General features: G+C 42.6%; 1 pseudogene; it reads left to right on the top strand.

Moving 5' to 3' along the window:
* The first annotated feature begins 9,118 nt into the window (after nucleotides 1–9,118).
* Nucleotides 9,119–15,856, top strand: LOC147880022 (uncharacterized; annotated as a pseudogene).
* The last annotated feature ends 6 nt before the right edge of the window (nucleotides 15,857–15,862 follow it).

The raw sequence follows: 15,862 nt of genomic DNA, 5'->3' as shown, positions 1-15,862 counted from the left end.
CGTGGCACTGATGATGTGGCACAAGTGACATGGCACTGATGACATGGCACTGATGACATGGCACAGGTGACATGGCACTGATGATGTGGCACTGATGACGTGGTTGGTGATGTGGCTGATGATGTGTCACTGATGACATGTCATGTGATGTGGCAATCGGTGATGATGTGGCTATCGATGCTGATGTGGCAGGTGACGTGGCACTTGGAGATAAGGTTGCCACGTGGCATGAATCTAACCAATTGATTTAACCGTGATTCACTTGACTTAACCACAATTATTCAACCACGGTTAGGGGCAAACCTTATCTGGTTAACTGACTAGGGTTAGGCTGACCAACCCTATCTGCCATGTGTCGCAAGGTGAGTGTGTGCCTTATCCTCCATGTGTTAGGGCGTGGGTAGCTGAAATCTTTGGATGCCGATGGAATCTCGGGATTCCGTCATCTTCTACGATGGTTTGTTGAGAAAACTGTTCGTTGGAGGAGCCGCCGCTGGGTGCATGATTTGTATGTGAAAGCGCTCGAGTCGTAGAGATCGATGGAGCCGTAGGTTGACTATGAAGGTCGCTACTAGAGTCGCAATGCATGGAGTTGCTACAGGAGTCTGAGTCGATGAAGGCGGCTGCGCTTGCAGCAACAGGTTACTACAGTCCCAACTTCATGTCGAAGCTTGGCAAAGGGTAGAGAGTTGCAGAAATTCATGTCTCTCTTTCTCTCAAAACCAATAGATCTTTAAGCGCTCTCTCTCAAACAATAGGATCTCTCTCACAACTCAAGAAACACTCAAATGAACTCTCTCGTTCCCGAAATTCTCTCAAAGAGATCTCTTTCTCTCAAATGAAGATCACACTGAAAGAACTCTCACAAATGTCTCACAAACAATGAATCTCTCAATGAAACAATGAATAAAATGGAAGGAGATTAACGGAAATCTCTCATGGACGGAAATTCCTCTCAGATGGATGGAAATTTCTCTATCACTCAATGGAAGTGAAAGGATGCTCACAATCACTCAAGAGAACTCTCAATCTCACAATCTCTCTCACACTCTCAAGAATCTCAATGTCTCAGCGGAAGACAAGGAAGCTCTGATACCATGACAAAATATGAAGAGGGGAGAGGAGAAGAGTGGAGATGAGGAGAGAGGGCACAGCTAGAGAGCACACCACAAATGACTAACTGTACACTAGAATTAGTTGAAAAAATAGAATATATACAAACCCTTTTAGGGTTAGGGTTAGGGGATCTAACCCTTTCCTTTATAGCACTCTATAAGGTTAGTGCTATGCACATATGATCACGTGATGGTGCTATGCACACATGATCACATGATGTTGAGCGTGAACTCTCAACACCTTCCCTCAAGATCAACATCATGAAGTAGGTGGTATCAGAGCACGTAAAGGTCATTCTAATGATCACATCAGGCAGTAATTCCCACAAAAGTAAATCATGAAGCCTAATCACCTCTAATCAATCATTACCTTGCACTCTAATACTCTCCTGAGCATGCAAGCCTAGTGACTGGTAGTTTACCACACTCCTAGTAATTATGCATGCAAGCCTGATGGTGATAAGTGGAAGGTGAGTAATTGCAGGCCACTATGGTGGCTGGTAATTAACTGTCGACCCAGTGGGTCTTAGCCACCACCACAGACATGGTTGGGAAACTTAGCTGCCATCACCTCTAATCACTCATTACCATGCAAGGCAGTACTGCCTTCTTAAATTAATCAAAATTTGGGCCAACCATTGTGGTGGCTCTCACCTTGATAGTGTAGTCCAGCTACAAACTTAAGCCTCCGCTATTCCATTCCCTTAACTATTTCGTCTTCTATCCCTCTCAACTGTTTCTTTCTCGCTTGCACTCGGATTGCAAACTCAAACTCCACTATTCCATTTCCTTCATTGCTTCATCTTCTATCCCTCGTGACCATTTCTATCTCCCTTTTACTCTTCCTACAACTTTTATCACCTCTCATAATGGATCTTGCACAATTCGGGTGCTCCTCACACAATCTTTCCTCCCCCTCTATAGCATAGTGCGAGAGCCTCTCCTCCCTTGATCTTGAAATCGTGACATATGGGAGCTCCTCTCTTGCTCTTCAAAAGCCCAATTTGGATGCTCTTAAAAACTTCATTAGGTTGGTACAAGAGGTGAACATGAAGGAGGGGCAACTAGTCTATCAAGGTCAGAAGATTACCATCACTGAAAGTGTGATTGAAAATGCATTAGGCATTCCTAGAGGAAATTTGCAAGCAAACTTCTTCGAGTAGTGGAAGAGACATGATAGTCTAGATGTATACCCCAATGCTCAGATTAGTAAAGATGGTGGAGTTAAGATTTCTATCTTGCCAACAGGCCTCCAAGATGTGATGAAGAAGACCATTCACTTCTTTCCTGATACGAGGGGAACCGTGAAGTCTTGGTAGGTCCAAGTAGTACTAGAGCAACTAAAAGGATGTGATGCATCTTTCTCAAGTGCAATATCCAAGAGTGTGATGACCAAATTGAAGAATTGCATGGATGGCAAATTCGGATTATCATCTTAGTCCACTGGAGTTGCAATGCACCTGATGGCATCTATGCTTAAAGGGATTTTTGAGCAATACGATAAGAAGATGTCTCAAAAGGTGACGTTTCTAGAAGATAAAGACACCGATGCAGCAAACTCAGTGCAACTTGAGAAAATTCTCAGGGAAGGTGTAGAAGACAAGGTAGAGGAGGCACAAGCGAGGGCCTTGTAGGCACAAGAGCAAGTTGAGTCCACTTCAAAAATGGTCGACATGGAAAGGCATAGAAGAGAAGAAGTAGAGAAGCACATCAAGGAGCTCCGAGATAGGCTTGAAGAAGTGAGAAGTGATGCGGACATTACAGACAAGGAGCTAGTAATGATGCAATAGGAGCTTGAAGATCAAAGAGTCAAAAAGGAGGGTCTTTACAAACGGCTCTGCAACATGTAGAATGCATTGAACATTGAAAAAGACCAGATGATGGAGGAGCTAAAAAGGGGGAATGTAGAAACCAAAACTATAATGCAGGAACTATGAGAGAGCTTAAGGGCTAGGAAGGATGGGGCAGAGAGTAGCCAAGGTGGAGAAGACAATGAGGCAACACAATCGTTATGATCCCCTATGATGCACACACTGTAGAAACAAGAAAGTTTTCTTGTTTTAATCAGTTGGTTGTTTGAAAAGCCCCGTATGATGTGCAGACCACAAACTCCTTTAATTTTCTCGCAATTGTTCGGCTTCTCCTTTGCACTTCATCCACTTTCACTTCATGGACACTCTACGTACTCCACTATTCTTAAGGCTTTGTTTACTATATGTTGAATGCGCACCTATAAAGAGGCTGGTTGTAATCCATGTTATAGCATCATGGGAATCATTGAGTTTTTCTTCAGGGCATGTTAATTGGTGTTTAACAGAGCTTGCTTAATAACAACACTACATCCAGCATGTTCACCCTTGCCATGGCTTGCTTAATAACAGCACTGCATCCATCATGTTCACCCTTGCCATGGCTAGACCCAAAGAAATTCCACATTAAGTCTAGACCGGTTAGGGATTTGAACCTTGAGACAAAGTAGAATCCATGGGCCGATTTAAATTGAGAGGCAGCATCGTCTGACCAAACCCAATGTTATATTTTTTGCATGGGGATTTTTTTTTTCAGCCATTCCCAATGCAGTAGAAAAGCATGCTGCACAAGTAAGGTGTCATGTCCCCTCTCATACCTAATATGCACAAGAATTGTTATCTGTTTGTAGTACCAGTCCGCACTTTGTATCTCATCTTGTTCTTGAAATGAATATTTTCAGCAAAATCTATGACAGAGACAATAGTGTCATAGGGAAAATTGGCAAGGCACGTCCTGAACTGTTTATCCAGCCAGCTAGCCATCGTGAAATTATGAAGCACATATTTTGGGATGGATTGAACCATGTGACCTAAAATCTCCCTTGGCTAAGTGCTTTTATATGACAGTAGCCATCTCTTTTTATCAGAGCCTTCAACATTGATATTTTCAAAATCTCCTCCATTTTAGAGCAACATGGTTGTCTTCCCTCATTTCATTCAATGGATAGAAATGAAATGTCTTCTTCTTCAGCTTCAAATTACAATGCTTGTGCCATGAATGCATTCAATGTAGTGCCACTCACGATCTTCCTTTGGACAAACCACTAGCTCCCACAGAGACCTTAGGCTACAAAACCTGCTCTCCCTTGCAACACATGATGAGGATCTAGGTGGCCTGCAGACTGCACATTCATCGATGAGGCATGGGCATTGATCCCCATGGAGCAATGCTCCAACATGACCAAATCTCAAGTCATTCATAGCTTGTTGGGCCAGGTCAAAGTCTATGTGTGTTTTGCAACAACAAACATTCTTGTCTTTGAGTTTCTTGATGTACTAGGGCTTATAATGCTCAAAGCTCCTCTGCCCAACGGAAATGTTTGGATTCTGATCCATAAACTTGAGATACAACTCCGTCTGCTGACCCAACATGCGGGAACAACAGAACAGTGAGCCCTCTTTTTGCACTACTAAAACAAGACAAGACACAACCTAATTAAAGTATATAATGAAGCAAAACAATGTTCAACCAGTGCAGTGGTCTAGGACAGTCACAATTTTAACTATCGGGCTAGTTTCAACTAGTGAGTTGGTTTAGGAGAGTCACAATTTCAGTCACCGGGTTGGTTTAGGACATGCTTAGGACAATCAACCATCGGCCTAGTTTAGGACACATTTAGGATAGTCACAATTTCAACCACCAATATGGTTTTGGGACACTGTCAGAATTTTAACCACCGGGCTAGTTTAGCTTGATGGTCTCAACTTCACATATTAGACAATAACAAGTATATTGCTTTTCATTTCTAAATTTCACAATTAGAAAATAATAATATATTGCTTTTCATTTCTAAATTTTACAATTTCAATCACAATTTATGTCAGTAACTACTTGCTATTTGTCGTGAACTATTTGTCTTGAACCAGCACTGGGCTGGTTTAGGACAATCACACTAAGTCCAAGCCACCCTAGTCTAGAAATAGTTGTATATGACCCGAATAGCAAGAAATTAAATTTAACAAATTAAGTACTAAGAAATACAATAATTTCAACCATCAAGCTGGTCAATAACTAATGTCTATTCAACCACGCTGGTTCAGGACAATCACATAATTGGTGATTGAGCTGAAGTAGCCACAGTTGCATGATGTTCCAACCATCAGGTTGGTTTAGTAAAATAATAATATATTGCTATTCTATTGTAAAATATATTGTCGTTAATTTTTGCTCAACCACGCCACCAGGCTAGACAACAACTAATGTCTATTCAACCATGTTAGTTTAGGACAATCACATAAGTAGCGATTGAGTTGAACCAGCCTACGATTGCATGATGTTCCAACCACCGGGCTTAGGACAATGATCAAATTTAGTCCAAGCTTGGTTTAAGAAATCAAACAATTAAACTATCCCAAAGCTCAATCACAAACAACCACCAGATTGGTTTAGGCACCACTCACCTGTGTTGTATCTACCATGTGTATGATGTGCTCCTTAAACACCTTGTGTCCCATCTACTTTTTATAGATGTCCTTTTGATTTGGAGATTCTCATATTTTCATGCCAAAACATCATCATTGTAGCAATGACTTCTATACTTAGGCTATCTCTCCTTTTCTTGCATTTTGTTGAAGCCCACAGACTTCTTGGATCGGGATGATTGTGCAATGCTTTTGCTCTACATTCAATCGTTGGAGCCACGTTGGACCTTTTAATTGAGAACATCTTCTACATTGTGCACCCAAGCCATTTCTCCTTTGTTTCAAGGGACACCAACATAGCTAATGTCACCCTCTTTGTAGCTAGTTGATCTAAGCTATGCACCCCTTTCACTTTCTGTAGGCCATTTCTCAAGTTAGAGAGCATCGTCTCTTAGGATGCATCTCCCAATGTGTTGGTAGGGTTGTTAGTCTATGAACTTTAGGGTGCAAACTAAAGCTTGTGAAGACTCAAGATTGGTAATAGGGTAAAAAATAAAGAGGGAAAAAGATTATGACAATGTAGGTCAATGGGTGAATCTTACCCCATATAGAGTTATAAATATTAGCCCTACTACCACTTTAGGGCAAATCTATCAAATTTGAGGTGCTAAAAATTAGTCCACCTTTAATTTTGGGCTAATTTATCAAATTTAAAGCTATAAATATTAGCCTAGCCAACTTGGAAAAGCCTCTAAATCAGCCCTTGGGCTAAAATTCGTCCCTAGATTTTTCCCTGACTGGTAATCACTTGAATGGCCTGATGTTGTTGCCTCAAATGCTCCCACCAATCGTGACACCATGGCTCGTGTTCTTTGCTCTGATGGCAATGATCAAATGCGTGCATCTGCAATCACTTCTTGCTACTACTTTGCAAGGAGTCTTCTTTCTTCTTCTTGTTTCTCCCTTTGCAGATGTTGCAAAAGTGTCTTCCATTTCCATTTCGATACTATGCCAATGCTTTCCTTGACCTACAATCTGTTCCTTGTGCCTTGACTTGGATTTTTGGCTTTCCTGTCTTGCTGCCTCTGCCTGCTTCTCTTGCAAGCCATGGCAAGATGCATGTTGCCATTGATGCCATGACCACGATTAGTCCAAAATAGACTCAGAGATCCTAGCTAGTGAGGCAATCAAATAATAGAAGACAACTTACCTAAAAGAAGACAATGGCAAACCAAAGTCTATGCAAGGTGACATCAAGGTGCATGCGGGTTTGCAGGGCATTTGCAGAGCAGGGGTAGGTTGCAGGTACTTAATTTTCTAAGATTTGATGGGCCGGAGGTGTGAAAGTTCAAAATTCATGGGAGTAGTGAAACTTTTAGCCATCAAATATTCCCCCTCCAACGATACACGTCAATAGAATTGGATATCCCAAACAAGTGCAATGTGGCCTAAAATGCTTCAAAATTCAAATGGGCCAAAGGTTACACTATCGGGTTTGATGCTGTGGATTATGAAATGCAATGGCCTTTAACATGCTTATAAGCCATATAGCAAGCAATTACATGGAAAAAGAAACAATTCAAAATTGTAAATAGTGTTGGATTTATTAAAAGATCTTTGCACATGCACATGTACATGCACAAATTGCACTTTTTCAACTTCTTCCATTTTAGGGTGAATCTAGATACCAATATCAACAACTATCAATGTTTTAAGACCACCACGCAGTAGTCCCACTAGTTTGGATTCCAAATTTTCAATCTGTTTTGGTTTTCAACAATTAAAAAAAAAGCTATAGAGCGTGCGCTCAAATGGGTATGTAGCACAACATTGGAGGCCCATTAACCCATGCCTAATGTTCTCATTTAGGTGTGTCCTTGGGTTGAGGAGAAGCTCATGTCATATACTTTTGAATGATTGCTTGGTTTCATGTACATATAGAACAAAATTTTGATGTTTTTGAATAAATTGCTATATCCTATAGTCTTCAGGATGCTGCTTCACATGTAACATAGAACTTGTAATGCTTTAATAGTCTCATTCCAAATCCTTGTTCCGTAATGTTTTGCTTTCAAGTTCAAGTTTGGAAGGTGTACTACAACTTGAAGACAAAGTTTGTCGAATTACGTTGAGCATCATGGGTCATGCAAGATACCTACATATAGAAAAGTTCCGGAACCTCACTAAAAATGGCTACACCCAAGCAAACAATGACCCTATTCTTCTCAAGGAGTTGTGGGTCCAAGTAATGGTCAAGGGTGATAATCCATCATTACTTAAAGGGAAATCTCATGCAAAAGAATAAGTTTACTGGCCTTAAGTCACACACACACATACACACACACACACACACACACACACACACACACACACACACACACACACACACACACACACACACACACACACACACACACACACACACACACACACACATACTACATTACAAAAACAAATGTTGCATGTATAATGGGTCATTAAAGGTTGGCATTAGTGAACGTCCTAACCAACACATAATCTTTTTTACAAAAAAAAGGAAGAATGGTTTTCAAAATTTCATTCAATGAAAAATGTAAAGGAGGATGTAGTTATTACGAGCGATAATACGTCGCATAAGATAGTAGGAATTGATGATAAGGGAAATAGGGAAAGCACAAGGGCATCTTTTGTTAGGAGTATGACACAACCATCCATCGAGACCACCAATGTAGAGAGCAGGGTCACCATATCCTCAAGTTACACAAATGGTAATTACCAATAAGGTAATGAGGATCCTAGTGTAGGCACTAGGAAGGAGGGGCATGCCTCCAATATTTATAGCGAGAGACCAAAATACTTCCAACAATAAACCCATCATGATCTCTAAGTTAATCACCAAGCTCTTAGGAGAAGGAGACCCAATCTCCCATGTTGAGTGTTTTGAACAAATATGCAAGACGTCTCGTGATATTGGGAATGTAGACAAGGTCAATGCTTTTATGGCAAAGATGGAAAATGGTTTAGACCTCGGCATCCTTTAACTACCAACTAGTAAAGTACACCAGGTAGTCAAACTTGTACTCCCTTGGTTGGGCTAACACACATCTGATAGCAAAGTTTGGGGCATCTATGTGGATGTGGAATATTAGATTCTAGTCTAGGGCCCGTAATATTGGTGCATGGTTAGAGGTAGCTTGAGGGTTTCAAAGGATTTTTGACATTCCTTGGTCCACTCAAAGACTACTAATAGCTTGTACAATGGCTGAGCTATGTCTGCATAAAACAGGATGAGTCTACACTTGTTTCCTAGGAGAGATAGCATCTGCATGGGTAGTAGCAACCACCCTATGAATGAGTGCCCCAGGAAATCATGAGACATCATAGTTTTAGTAGCCAAGGCTATTCCCAACCCATGTATCAATAAAGGAAACCCTCACCAAACCAATAAAATCAGGTCCAACTAGCTATACAAGGATCCCCTTGGTCCAACCAAAGGCCATATAGAGCTCAAAACCCCCCATACCACCACCCATACTAGGACCTCAACCCCCACCACCATGAATCACTTCCATGAATCAAGTATTCATGGAGGAAGTATCTAGTCATTGGGAAGAACCATTGTGCACTAGGACAATGCAGGGACCACCAGCACCAACTAGTGCACCTAAGAATGCAACGTTTAATCTTCTCAGTATTGAAAGAGGCCAAGTGTCAATACCCTTAAATGTAATTACAAAGGCTCAAGCTAAGGCCTACAGCTTGCCTAAGGAACTTTGTAAGCAAGACAAAAGAGATAAGGCTAGCAGATTGCAACCTAACGAGGCAACTCCAACCACGAGTGGAAATTCTAAACGTGCCACTAATATTGGAAAGGGCCATGATAAGGTAATCATCTAGGATGGGTTTGATGAAAGACACTACTACCATGGCCACATCATCTTCTTCTTGTGGTACCTTCTCAAATGGAGGCTTGATCAATCCTCCTCTCAAAGCAGTCAAGGAATCACTAAGAAACCCTATCCAAGGTAGTGCCACAGTGCCCAAAAGTCAAGATGAATATCTAAAGGGCCCTTGCTAGAGAAACAACAACTCATCGAGGTGCAAAACTTGGTACGCAAGTGCCAAGAAAAGTTTGAGAAAAGACTCAAGGAAAGCAAGGAAGATGATATGATCTATCTGAGGCACCACGAAATGACCCCCAACACTTTCCCAAGGTACCAATCAACAAATTGGTCCAGCACTTTGTGTTAGATATCAATGCTCCACTCTCGTGTAACTACGTAGGAACCAGCTAACTCTACTTGTAAGGACTCCATATGAGGAGAAGGCATTTGAGTAGCTCGGTTATCCGATAGGTCCTAGTTTGGACACCAGATGGGAGCCATGTGTGGCCTGATGGCTGGACGGCTTTAGATAGAGTTGGCACACCGCCAACTAGGCTACATGCAAGTGCAGGAAGGCATCTCATGACTGACCGCACTAAGGGTAGATGGAGCATTTCTTGAGGTGGCCCACTCTCAGGTTGCGAGGCCTATTTGGAGCCTCAGATGATCTCGGATGGCTCTATTTTTTGCACCGGTTCTATCGTGTGGTCGGTGGCCTATTTTGGGACTGACCCCTAGTTGGCCGTTTTGGGTGGACTAGGTCGGTCACCCAATTGGCTCTAACCGACTACTTGTGGTGGCTATATAAGAGCAAGCTCATGAAGCCCATTTCATCACTGGCTACAGCAACCATGATTCCTTAGCATCCAGCCTTCATCTTCTACTGTTTCCAGCTCACCATCGAAGCTTCTTTCACAGCAGCGCATGGGTGGGAGGCAGCGCCATCTATTGTATCAGTTTTATAGTAATCAAAATTTTGATTCTCCATACTATTTGTTTTTTCTCTTGCATACGAGATCCTGTTATCTATTGAGCACAGATGTTGTATTGTTTTATTACATGGTATCAGAGCCTGGACTCTAGCAAGAAGATTTGGTAGTGTGTTTCTATTTGCGAGCAGATTGTGAGAGATGGCCTAACCCGCAAGACTACGAATCCCACCGTTCGGCGAAAGCGAAAAGTTGGACGGCACTAACTACCCACTCTAGAAGTTCAAGGTGAAGACCATCCTAAGCGCATATGAGCTTTGGGATACTACTACTGGGGTGGGACATGAAACCGGTTCTATCCGGGATCGAATCTAGCCAATGCAGCACAACAGATAGTACCAACTGCGGATGAGATTCTCTGGTGGACAAGAAGAAATGCAAATGCATTGTGTTCTATTGTCTGCAGTGTAAGTGATTCTGTCATGGCGTTAATTCAACATGTCACCACAGCAAAGGAGGCATGGACGGTCTTGAAAAATCAATACGAGACCATGAATCAGACGTGGATTCAGAATCTAGAGACTCAACTCGTGAATGAGAAACTGTCTGAGTCTGAAGTGGTAGAGAAGTTCATCACCAGGGTGAAGAATCTGTGCGATCCTGATGACTGCGATTGGCATCACCATCACCAGTGAGAATCTAGCACAAAGGTGCATACAGATTCTCCCACCAAAGTACAACGGTCTTGTTACAGTGCTGAATATGCAGAATAGAAATCTACCCCTCAACTTTGAGGATTTCAGCGCAATGCTTCTGGAGGAGGAGATGCATCAAAAGATGAGGACTGTAGAAGATTCGGCTTTCTACACTGGATCAAAGAAAGGTAAGGGTAAGGACTCTGGTAACCCATCTTCTTCTTATGATAAAAAGAGAAAGAAGAAGATCAAGTTCTTCTATTGCAACAAGGCAGGGCACAAGCAGAATGAATGCCAGAAGAAGATTGCAGATGAGCAGAACGGAGTAAAGAAAGAGTCCAGCAATAGCACGCAAGCAGCCAGTAGAGTTGTTCATAGCAATTGAGGAGATTTGCACGGAGGCAGTTCATGTACCTGCGAATGAACCCTGGATTATAGACAGTGGTGCATCGTGCCACATGACCAGTCAGAAGGATTGATATATCTCTATACAGCTGGTAGGGAATGACATCCTGGTAGCAGTCGGCAATGATGCAAAATGTCAGGCAAAAGGAAAAGGTATGATTGCTCTCAAGTCAGATGGAGTTGTAAAACAGTTGTCCGATGTTCTTTATGTGCCAGATATCAAGAGGAACTTGTTGTCCGTTTCTACGATCACGGATCGGGACCTCAAAGTTCACTTCGATAAGAATGGTGCACAGATTTTGGATCTTCAAGGGAAGGTCGTTGGTAAAGGTACACAGCACAACAACATCTACGAACTCTCAGCTTTCAATGCTTGAGCGGATGTGAAGAACACTAAGCTGTGGCATGAGAGGTTTGGTCATCTGAACCTTAGTTCTTTGAAGGAGATGCATAAAAGTGGAATGATTGCAAACCTACCAGAAATTGCAGATCTGCACGATGTATGTGAAGCTTGCATGATGGGCAAGCAGCATCGGCATCCCTTTCCTAAAGAGGCCAGCAGGGCAAATTCTCCTATAGAGCTCGTTCACATGGAACTCTGCGGAAAGATGGAGACGGAAGCTTTGGGTGGTTCCTACTACTTCATGACGCTGATCGACGACTACAGTAGAAGGATATGGATATACTTCACGAAGACTAAAGACGAGGCTTTTAGTAAGTTTAAGGAATGGCATGTAATGGTCGAGAAAGAAACGGGGAAGAAGGTGAAGAAGTTGAGATCAGACAGAGGTGGAGAGTTTACATCAACTGAATTCGAAAGTTACTGCAACAGTCGCGGGATCAAGAGGCAGAAACCCCCACCACATCCATCACAGCAAAATGGAGTAGCAGAGCGCAAGATGCGCATCATCTACAAAATGGGTAGGAGTATGATGAAAGGAAAAGATTTGCCAAAGGCTTTCTAGGCTGAAGCATGTAACACTGCAGTTTACATTCTGAATCGTAGCTACACGAAAGTTGTGAACGGGATGACTCCACTATAGGCCTTTTCTAGTACGAAAGCTTCAGCTGCACATTTGAGAGTTTTTGGATGTGACTATTTTGTGCATGTCCCTGATGCTAACAGGACCAAATGGGAACCGAAGAGCTAGAAGTGCATTTTCTTGGGCTACAGTGAAGAGGAGAAGGGTTACCGTCTCTATAACCCTGTGACCAAGAAGGTAATTGTAAGTCGCGATGTGGTCTTCTCAGAACAGCCGCATCAATTGGAGGAGGATGCTTCCTTCCCAGACAACCAGGACTAGGATATCCATCCAGTACAACCACCAACAATAGACCGAACTCCCCCAACGGTGCTTGGGAGGATTCAAGATAAAGAAGAGGAAGAAGAGCCTATAGAACCACAACGGCAATGGCCATAGTGTGTAAAGCAGCTTTTGGATGGCAGAGAACCTCCAGCCATTGAGGAGCATCCGAACACCATCGGTCCAAGAGATTAGAGGAGCAAAGAAGGGCGTAGGAACACTTGGTCAACTACGCATTGATGATAGAGGTGATCCGTGCTGAAGAACCCAAGTGTCTTGAAGAGGCATAGGGTGATGATATGTGGATAGAGGCTATGCAGTTGAAGTATGGCTCCATAATGAAGAACAACACCTGCGACCTTGTGGATCGCCACCAAAATGCAAGGTAATCAGAACCAAGTGGGTGTACAAGACCAAGTACAAGTCCGACGGCATGTTAGATAAGTACAAGCCTTGGCTCATGGCAAAAGGATTCGCACAGGTACATGGTTTTGATTATCAGGATACTTTTGCTCCCACAGCTCGACTAACCACAATTCGCAGTGTTTTGGCTTTAGCTGCCCATGGAAGTTGGCCCGTGTTTCAGATGGATGTAAAATCCGCCTTTCTAAATGGAGATCTCAAGGAGGAGGTATACGTGGAACAACCACCAGGTTTTGAGATCCCCAATTTAGAAGGTAAAGTCTATAAACTAAAGAAGGCACTTTACAGGCTGAAACAAGCCCCATGAGCGTGGTACTAGTAGATTGATGCCTACTTTCTGCAAAATAGGTTCAGGAGGAGCCCTTCTTATACAAATTTGTATATCTTTAGAGAAGGAGGCAGGTGTATGATCGTGGTCTTTATGTGGACGACCTTGTCATAACAGGGAACCATGAAGAGAAGATCTTGCAGACAAAGCATTTGCTAGAAGAGAGTTTGAAATGACAGACCTCAGACTGATGCATTTCTGTTTGGGGATTAAAGTTTGGCAAGAGCTGAAACAGATCTTCATTTCATAGTTGAAGTATGTTGGAGAGATACCGAAGGCATTTGGCATGGCTGAGTGCAAGACAGTAGGTACCCCTATGGAGGTTGACGTGAAGCTCTCAAACGAGGATTCATCACCACTGGTGGATGAAGCGAAGTACAGAAGGCTTGTGGGCAATTTGATTTACTTGTGCAACACATGGCCAGATATCAATTTTGCGACTGGTGTACTAAGCAAGTTTTCCAATAAGCCCCAAGAGAACCATTGGAGGGTAGGGATGCAGGTGCTAAAATACATCAAAGGCACACTTGATTATGGCATCACCTATAGCAAGGGCAACATCTTGACCAGATTCTGTGACTCGGATTGGGCAGGAGACGTGGACAACAAGAGATCAGTGACAGGTTATTGTTTCTCACTTGGATCTGGAGCTGTGTCATGGGTCAGCAAGAAGCAACCCACAATTTCTCTTTCTTCTACAGTTGCTCTATTTTGTGCACTGGTTCTATCGTGTGGTTGGTGGACCCCCAGTCGGCCGTTTTGGGCGGACTGGGTCGGTCACCCAATTAGGTCTAACCGACTACGACTGGTGGCTATATAAGAGCAAGCTTGTGAAGCCCATTTCATCACTGGCTACAGCAGCCCTGATTCCTTAACATCCAGCCTCCATCCTCTATTGTTTCCAACATGCCATCGAAGCTTCTCTCATAGGAGCGCATAGCTGGGAGGCAACGCCATCTATTATATTAGTTCTACAGTAATCAAATTTTTGATTCTCCATACTATTTTCTTTTCTCTCTTGCATATGAGATCCTGTTATGCATTGAGCACACGCGTTGTTCTATCACAAGCCTTCAAATCACAAGGAGGTAGGCTCTCTCTCTCTCAGCCGTAAGAGTAATCCCTCAGTGACGTCTCTCTCTAGCATCGGTGTTTGCCTTTGCTTTGCACCTGCTAGAGTTTATGCTCTCTCTTTCTCTCTTGCTGTGAAAACATACATGGCTACTCTTAATGAAGGGGACGCCACACTAGAGATTGCAAATGAGGCTGAATTTCACACACCAGAAAAGACACAAAAAGTCCCCAAGTTTTGTATCTAGAAAGGAAGAGAATGGACGCTCTCTCCAAGCTCAAAGAAATTGGGGAGAACCCCCAAGATGATTGATGAAGTAGCATATAACGAGATGTACAAATTGGTAAGAGCAGAGATGCACACCATGTGAGAGGAAATTATGCAAGAAGTCCAGACACAAGCAAAAGTAATGTATGAGCAAATAAAGAAGCAGATGGAAACCGAAGTATGCAAAGCCAAGAAGGAAATGAAAAAGCAACTCAAAACTAAAATGCAAGAACTGAAAGCGAACATGCAAGCACAGTTAATGTGTGAAATGCAATCCAGATTACAGGCTGAAGTGGAAGTACACCAAGTATTGCTATAAAAGGATATGCATAAGATTATGTAAATGCTGAGACAAAGGCCATGGAATCAGTAAAAGATAAGGAAATGGCAGAATTGAAGGTGCAATTTGAGGCTTGTAAAAATGATACATCTGTGGCCATGGACAAAGAGTCTTAGAAAAGTAGGGAAGAAATTGCAGCCGTGGAGGCATATGTTGTTAAAGTGAAAGAAAATGTTGAAAAAGAGGTGCATACTTGGGCCGAGGTGGCTAAAGATGCAAAAAAACAAGCACAAGAAGTGGGCAATGAGATGAAAGAAAACGCACCCTGGATTAAAGTGGTAAAGAAAAATGGAGGAGTAACAACTAATAAAATATAGGTCATGAATGCCACATTGGAGGAAGAGGCAAGGAGAAAGGCTCAGATCTTGCATGTTAGAATTGTGGGATGGGAACAAAAGAGGATGCCACTAAAGATGCAAAGGCATTAGCATTGAAGATAGGGGCTAAAAGTGTACGTATTGCTGTTGCATGGCGGGTAGGAAAAGATGATGCCCAGCCTAAGGCCTTGATTTTACGATTTAAGGACATGGGGAAAAAAAAGGCATTTTTGTCCAAAAGGACAGCCCTCAAAGGTTAGAAGATCTACTTAGACAAGGACCTCACTCCTGCACAAGTGGCACATAGGAAGGAATGCATGCCAAAGGTGCTTGAAGCCCTTGAACAGGGCAAGTGGGCCGTGTACAGAGATGGGAGAGTTATCATCACAGAGAGGATATCCACATGACGGTAT

This window comes from Dipteris shenzhenensis, chromosome 33 (genome assembly GCF_047967505.1).
Source record: "Dipteris shenzhenensis isolate YYH24624 ecotype China chromosome 33, Dip_SZ_1.0, whole genome shotgun sequence".
Classification (NCBI taxonomy): Eukaryota; Viridiplantae; Streptophyta; class Polypodiopsida; order Gleicheniales; family Dipteridaceae; genus Dipteris; species Dipteris shenzhenensis.
This window is presented reverse-complemented; position numbering and strand designations above follow the sequence as displayed.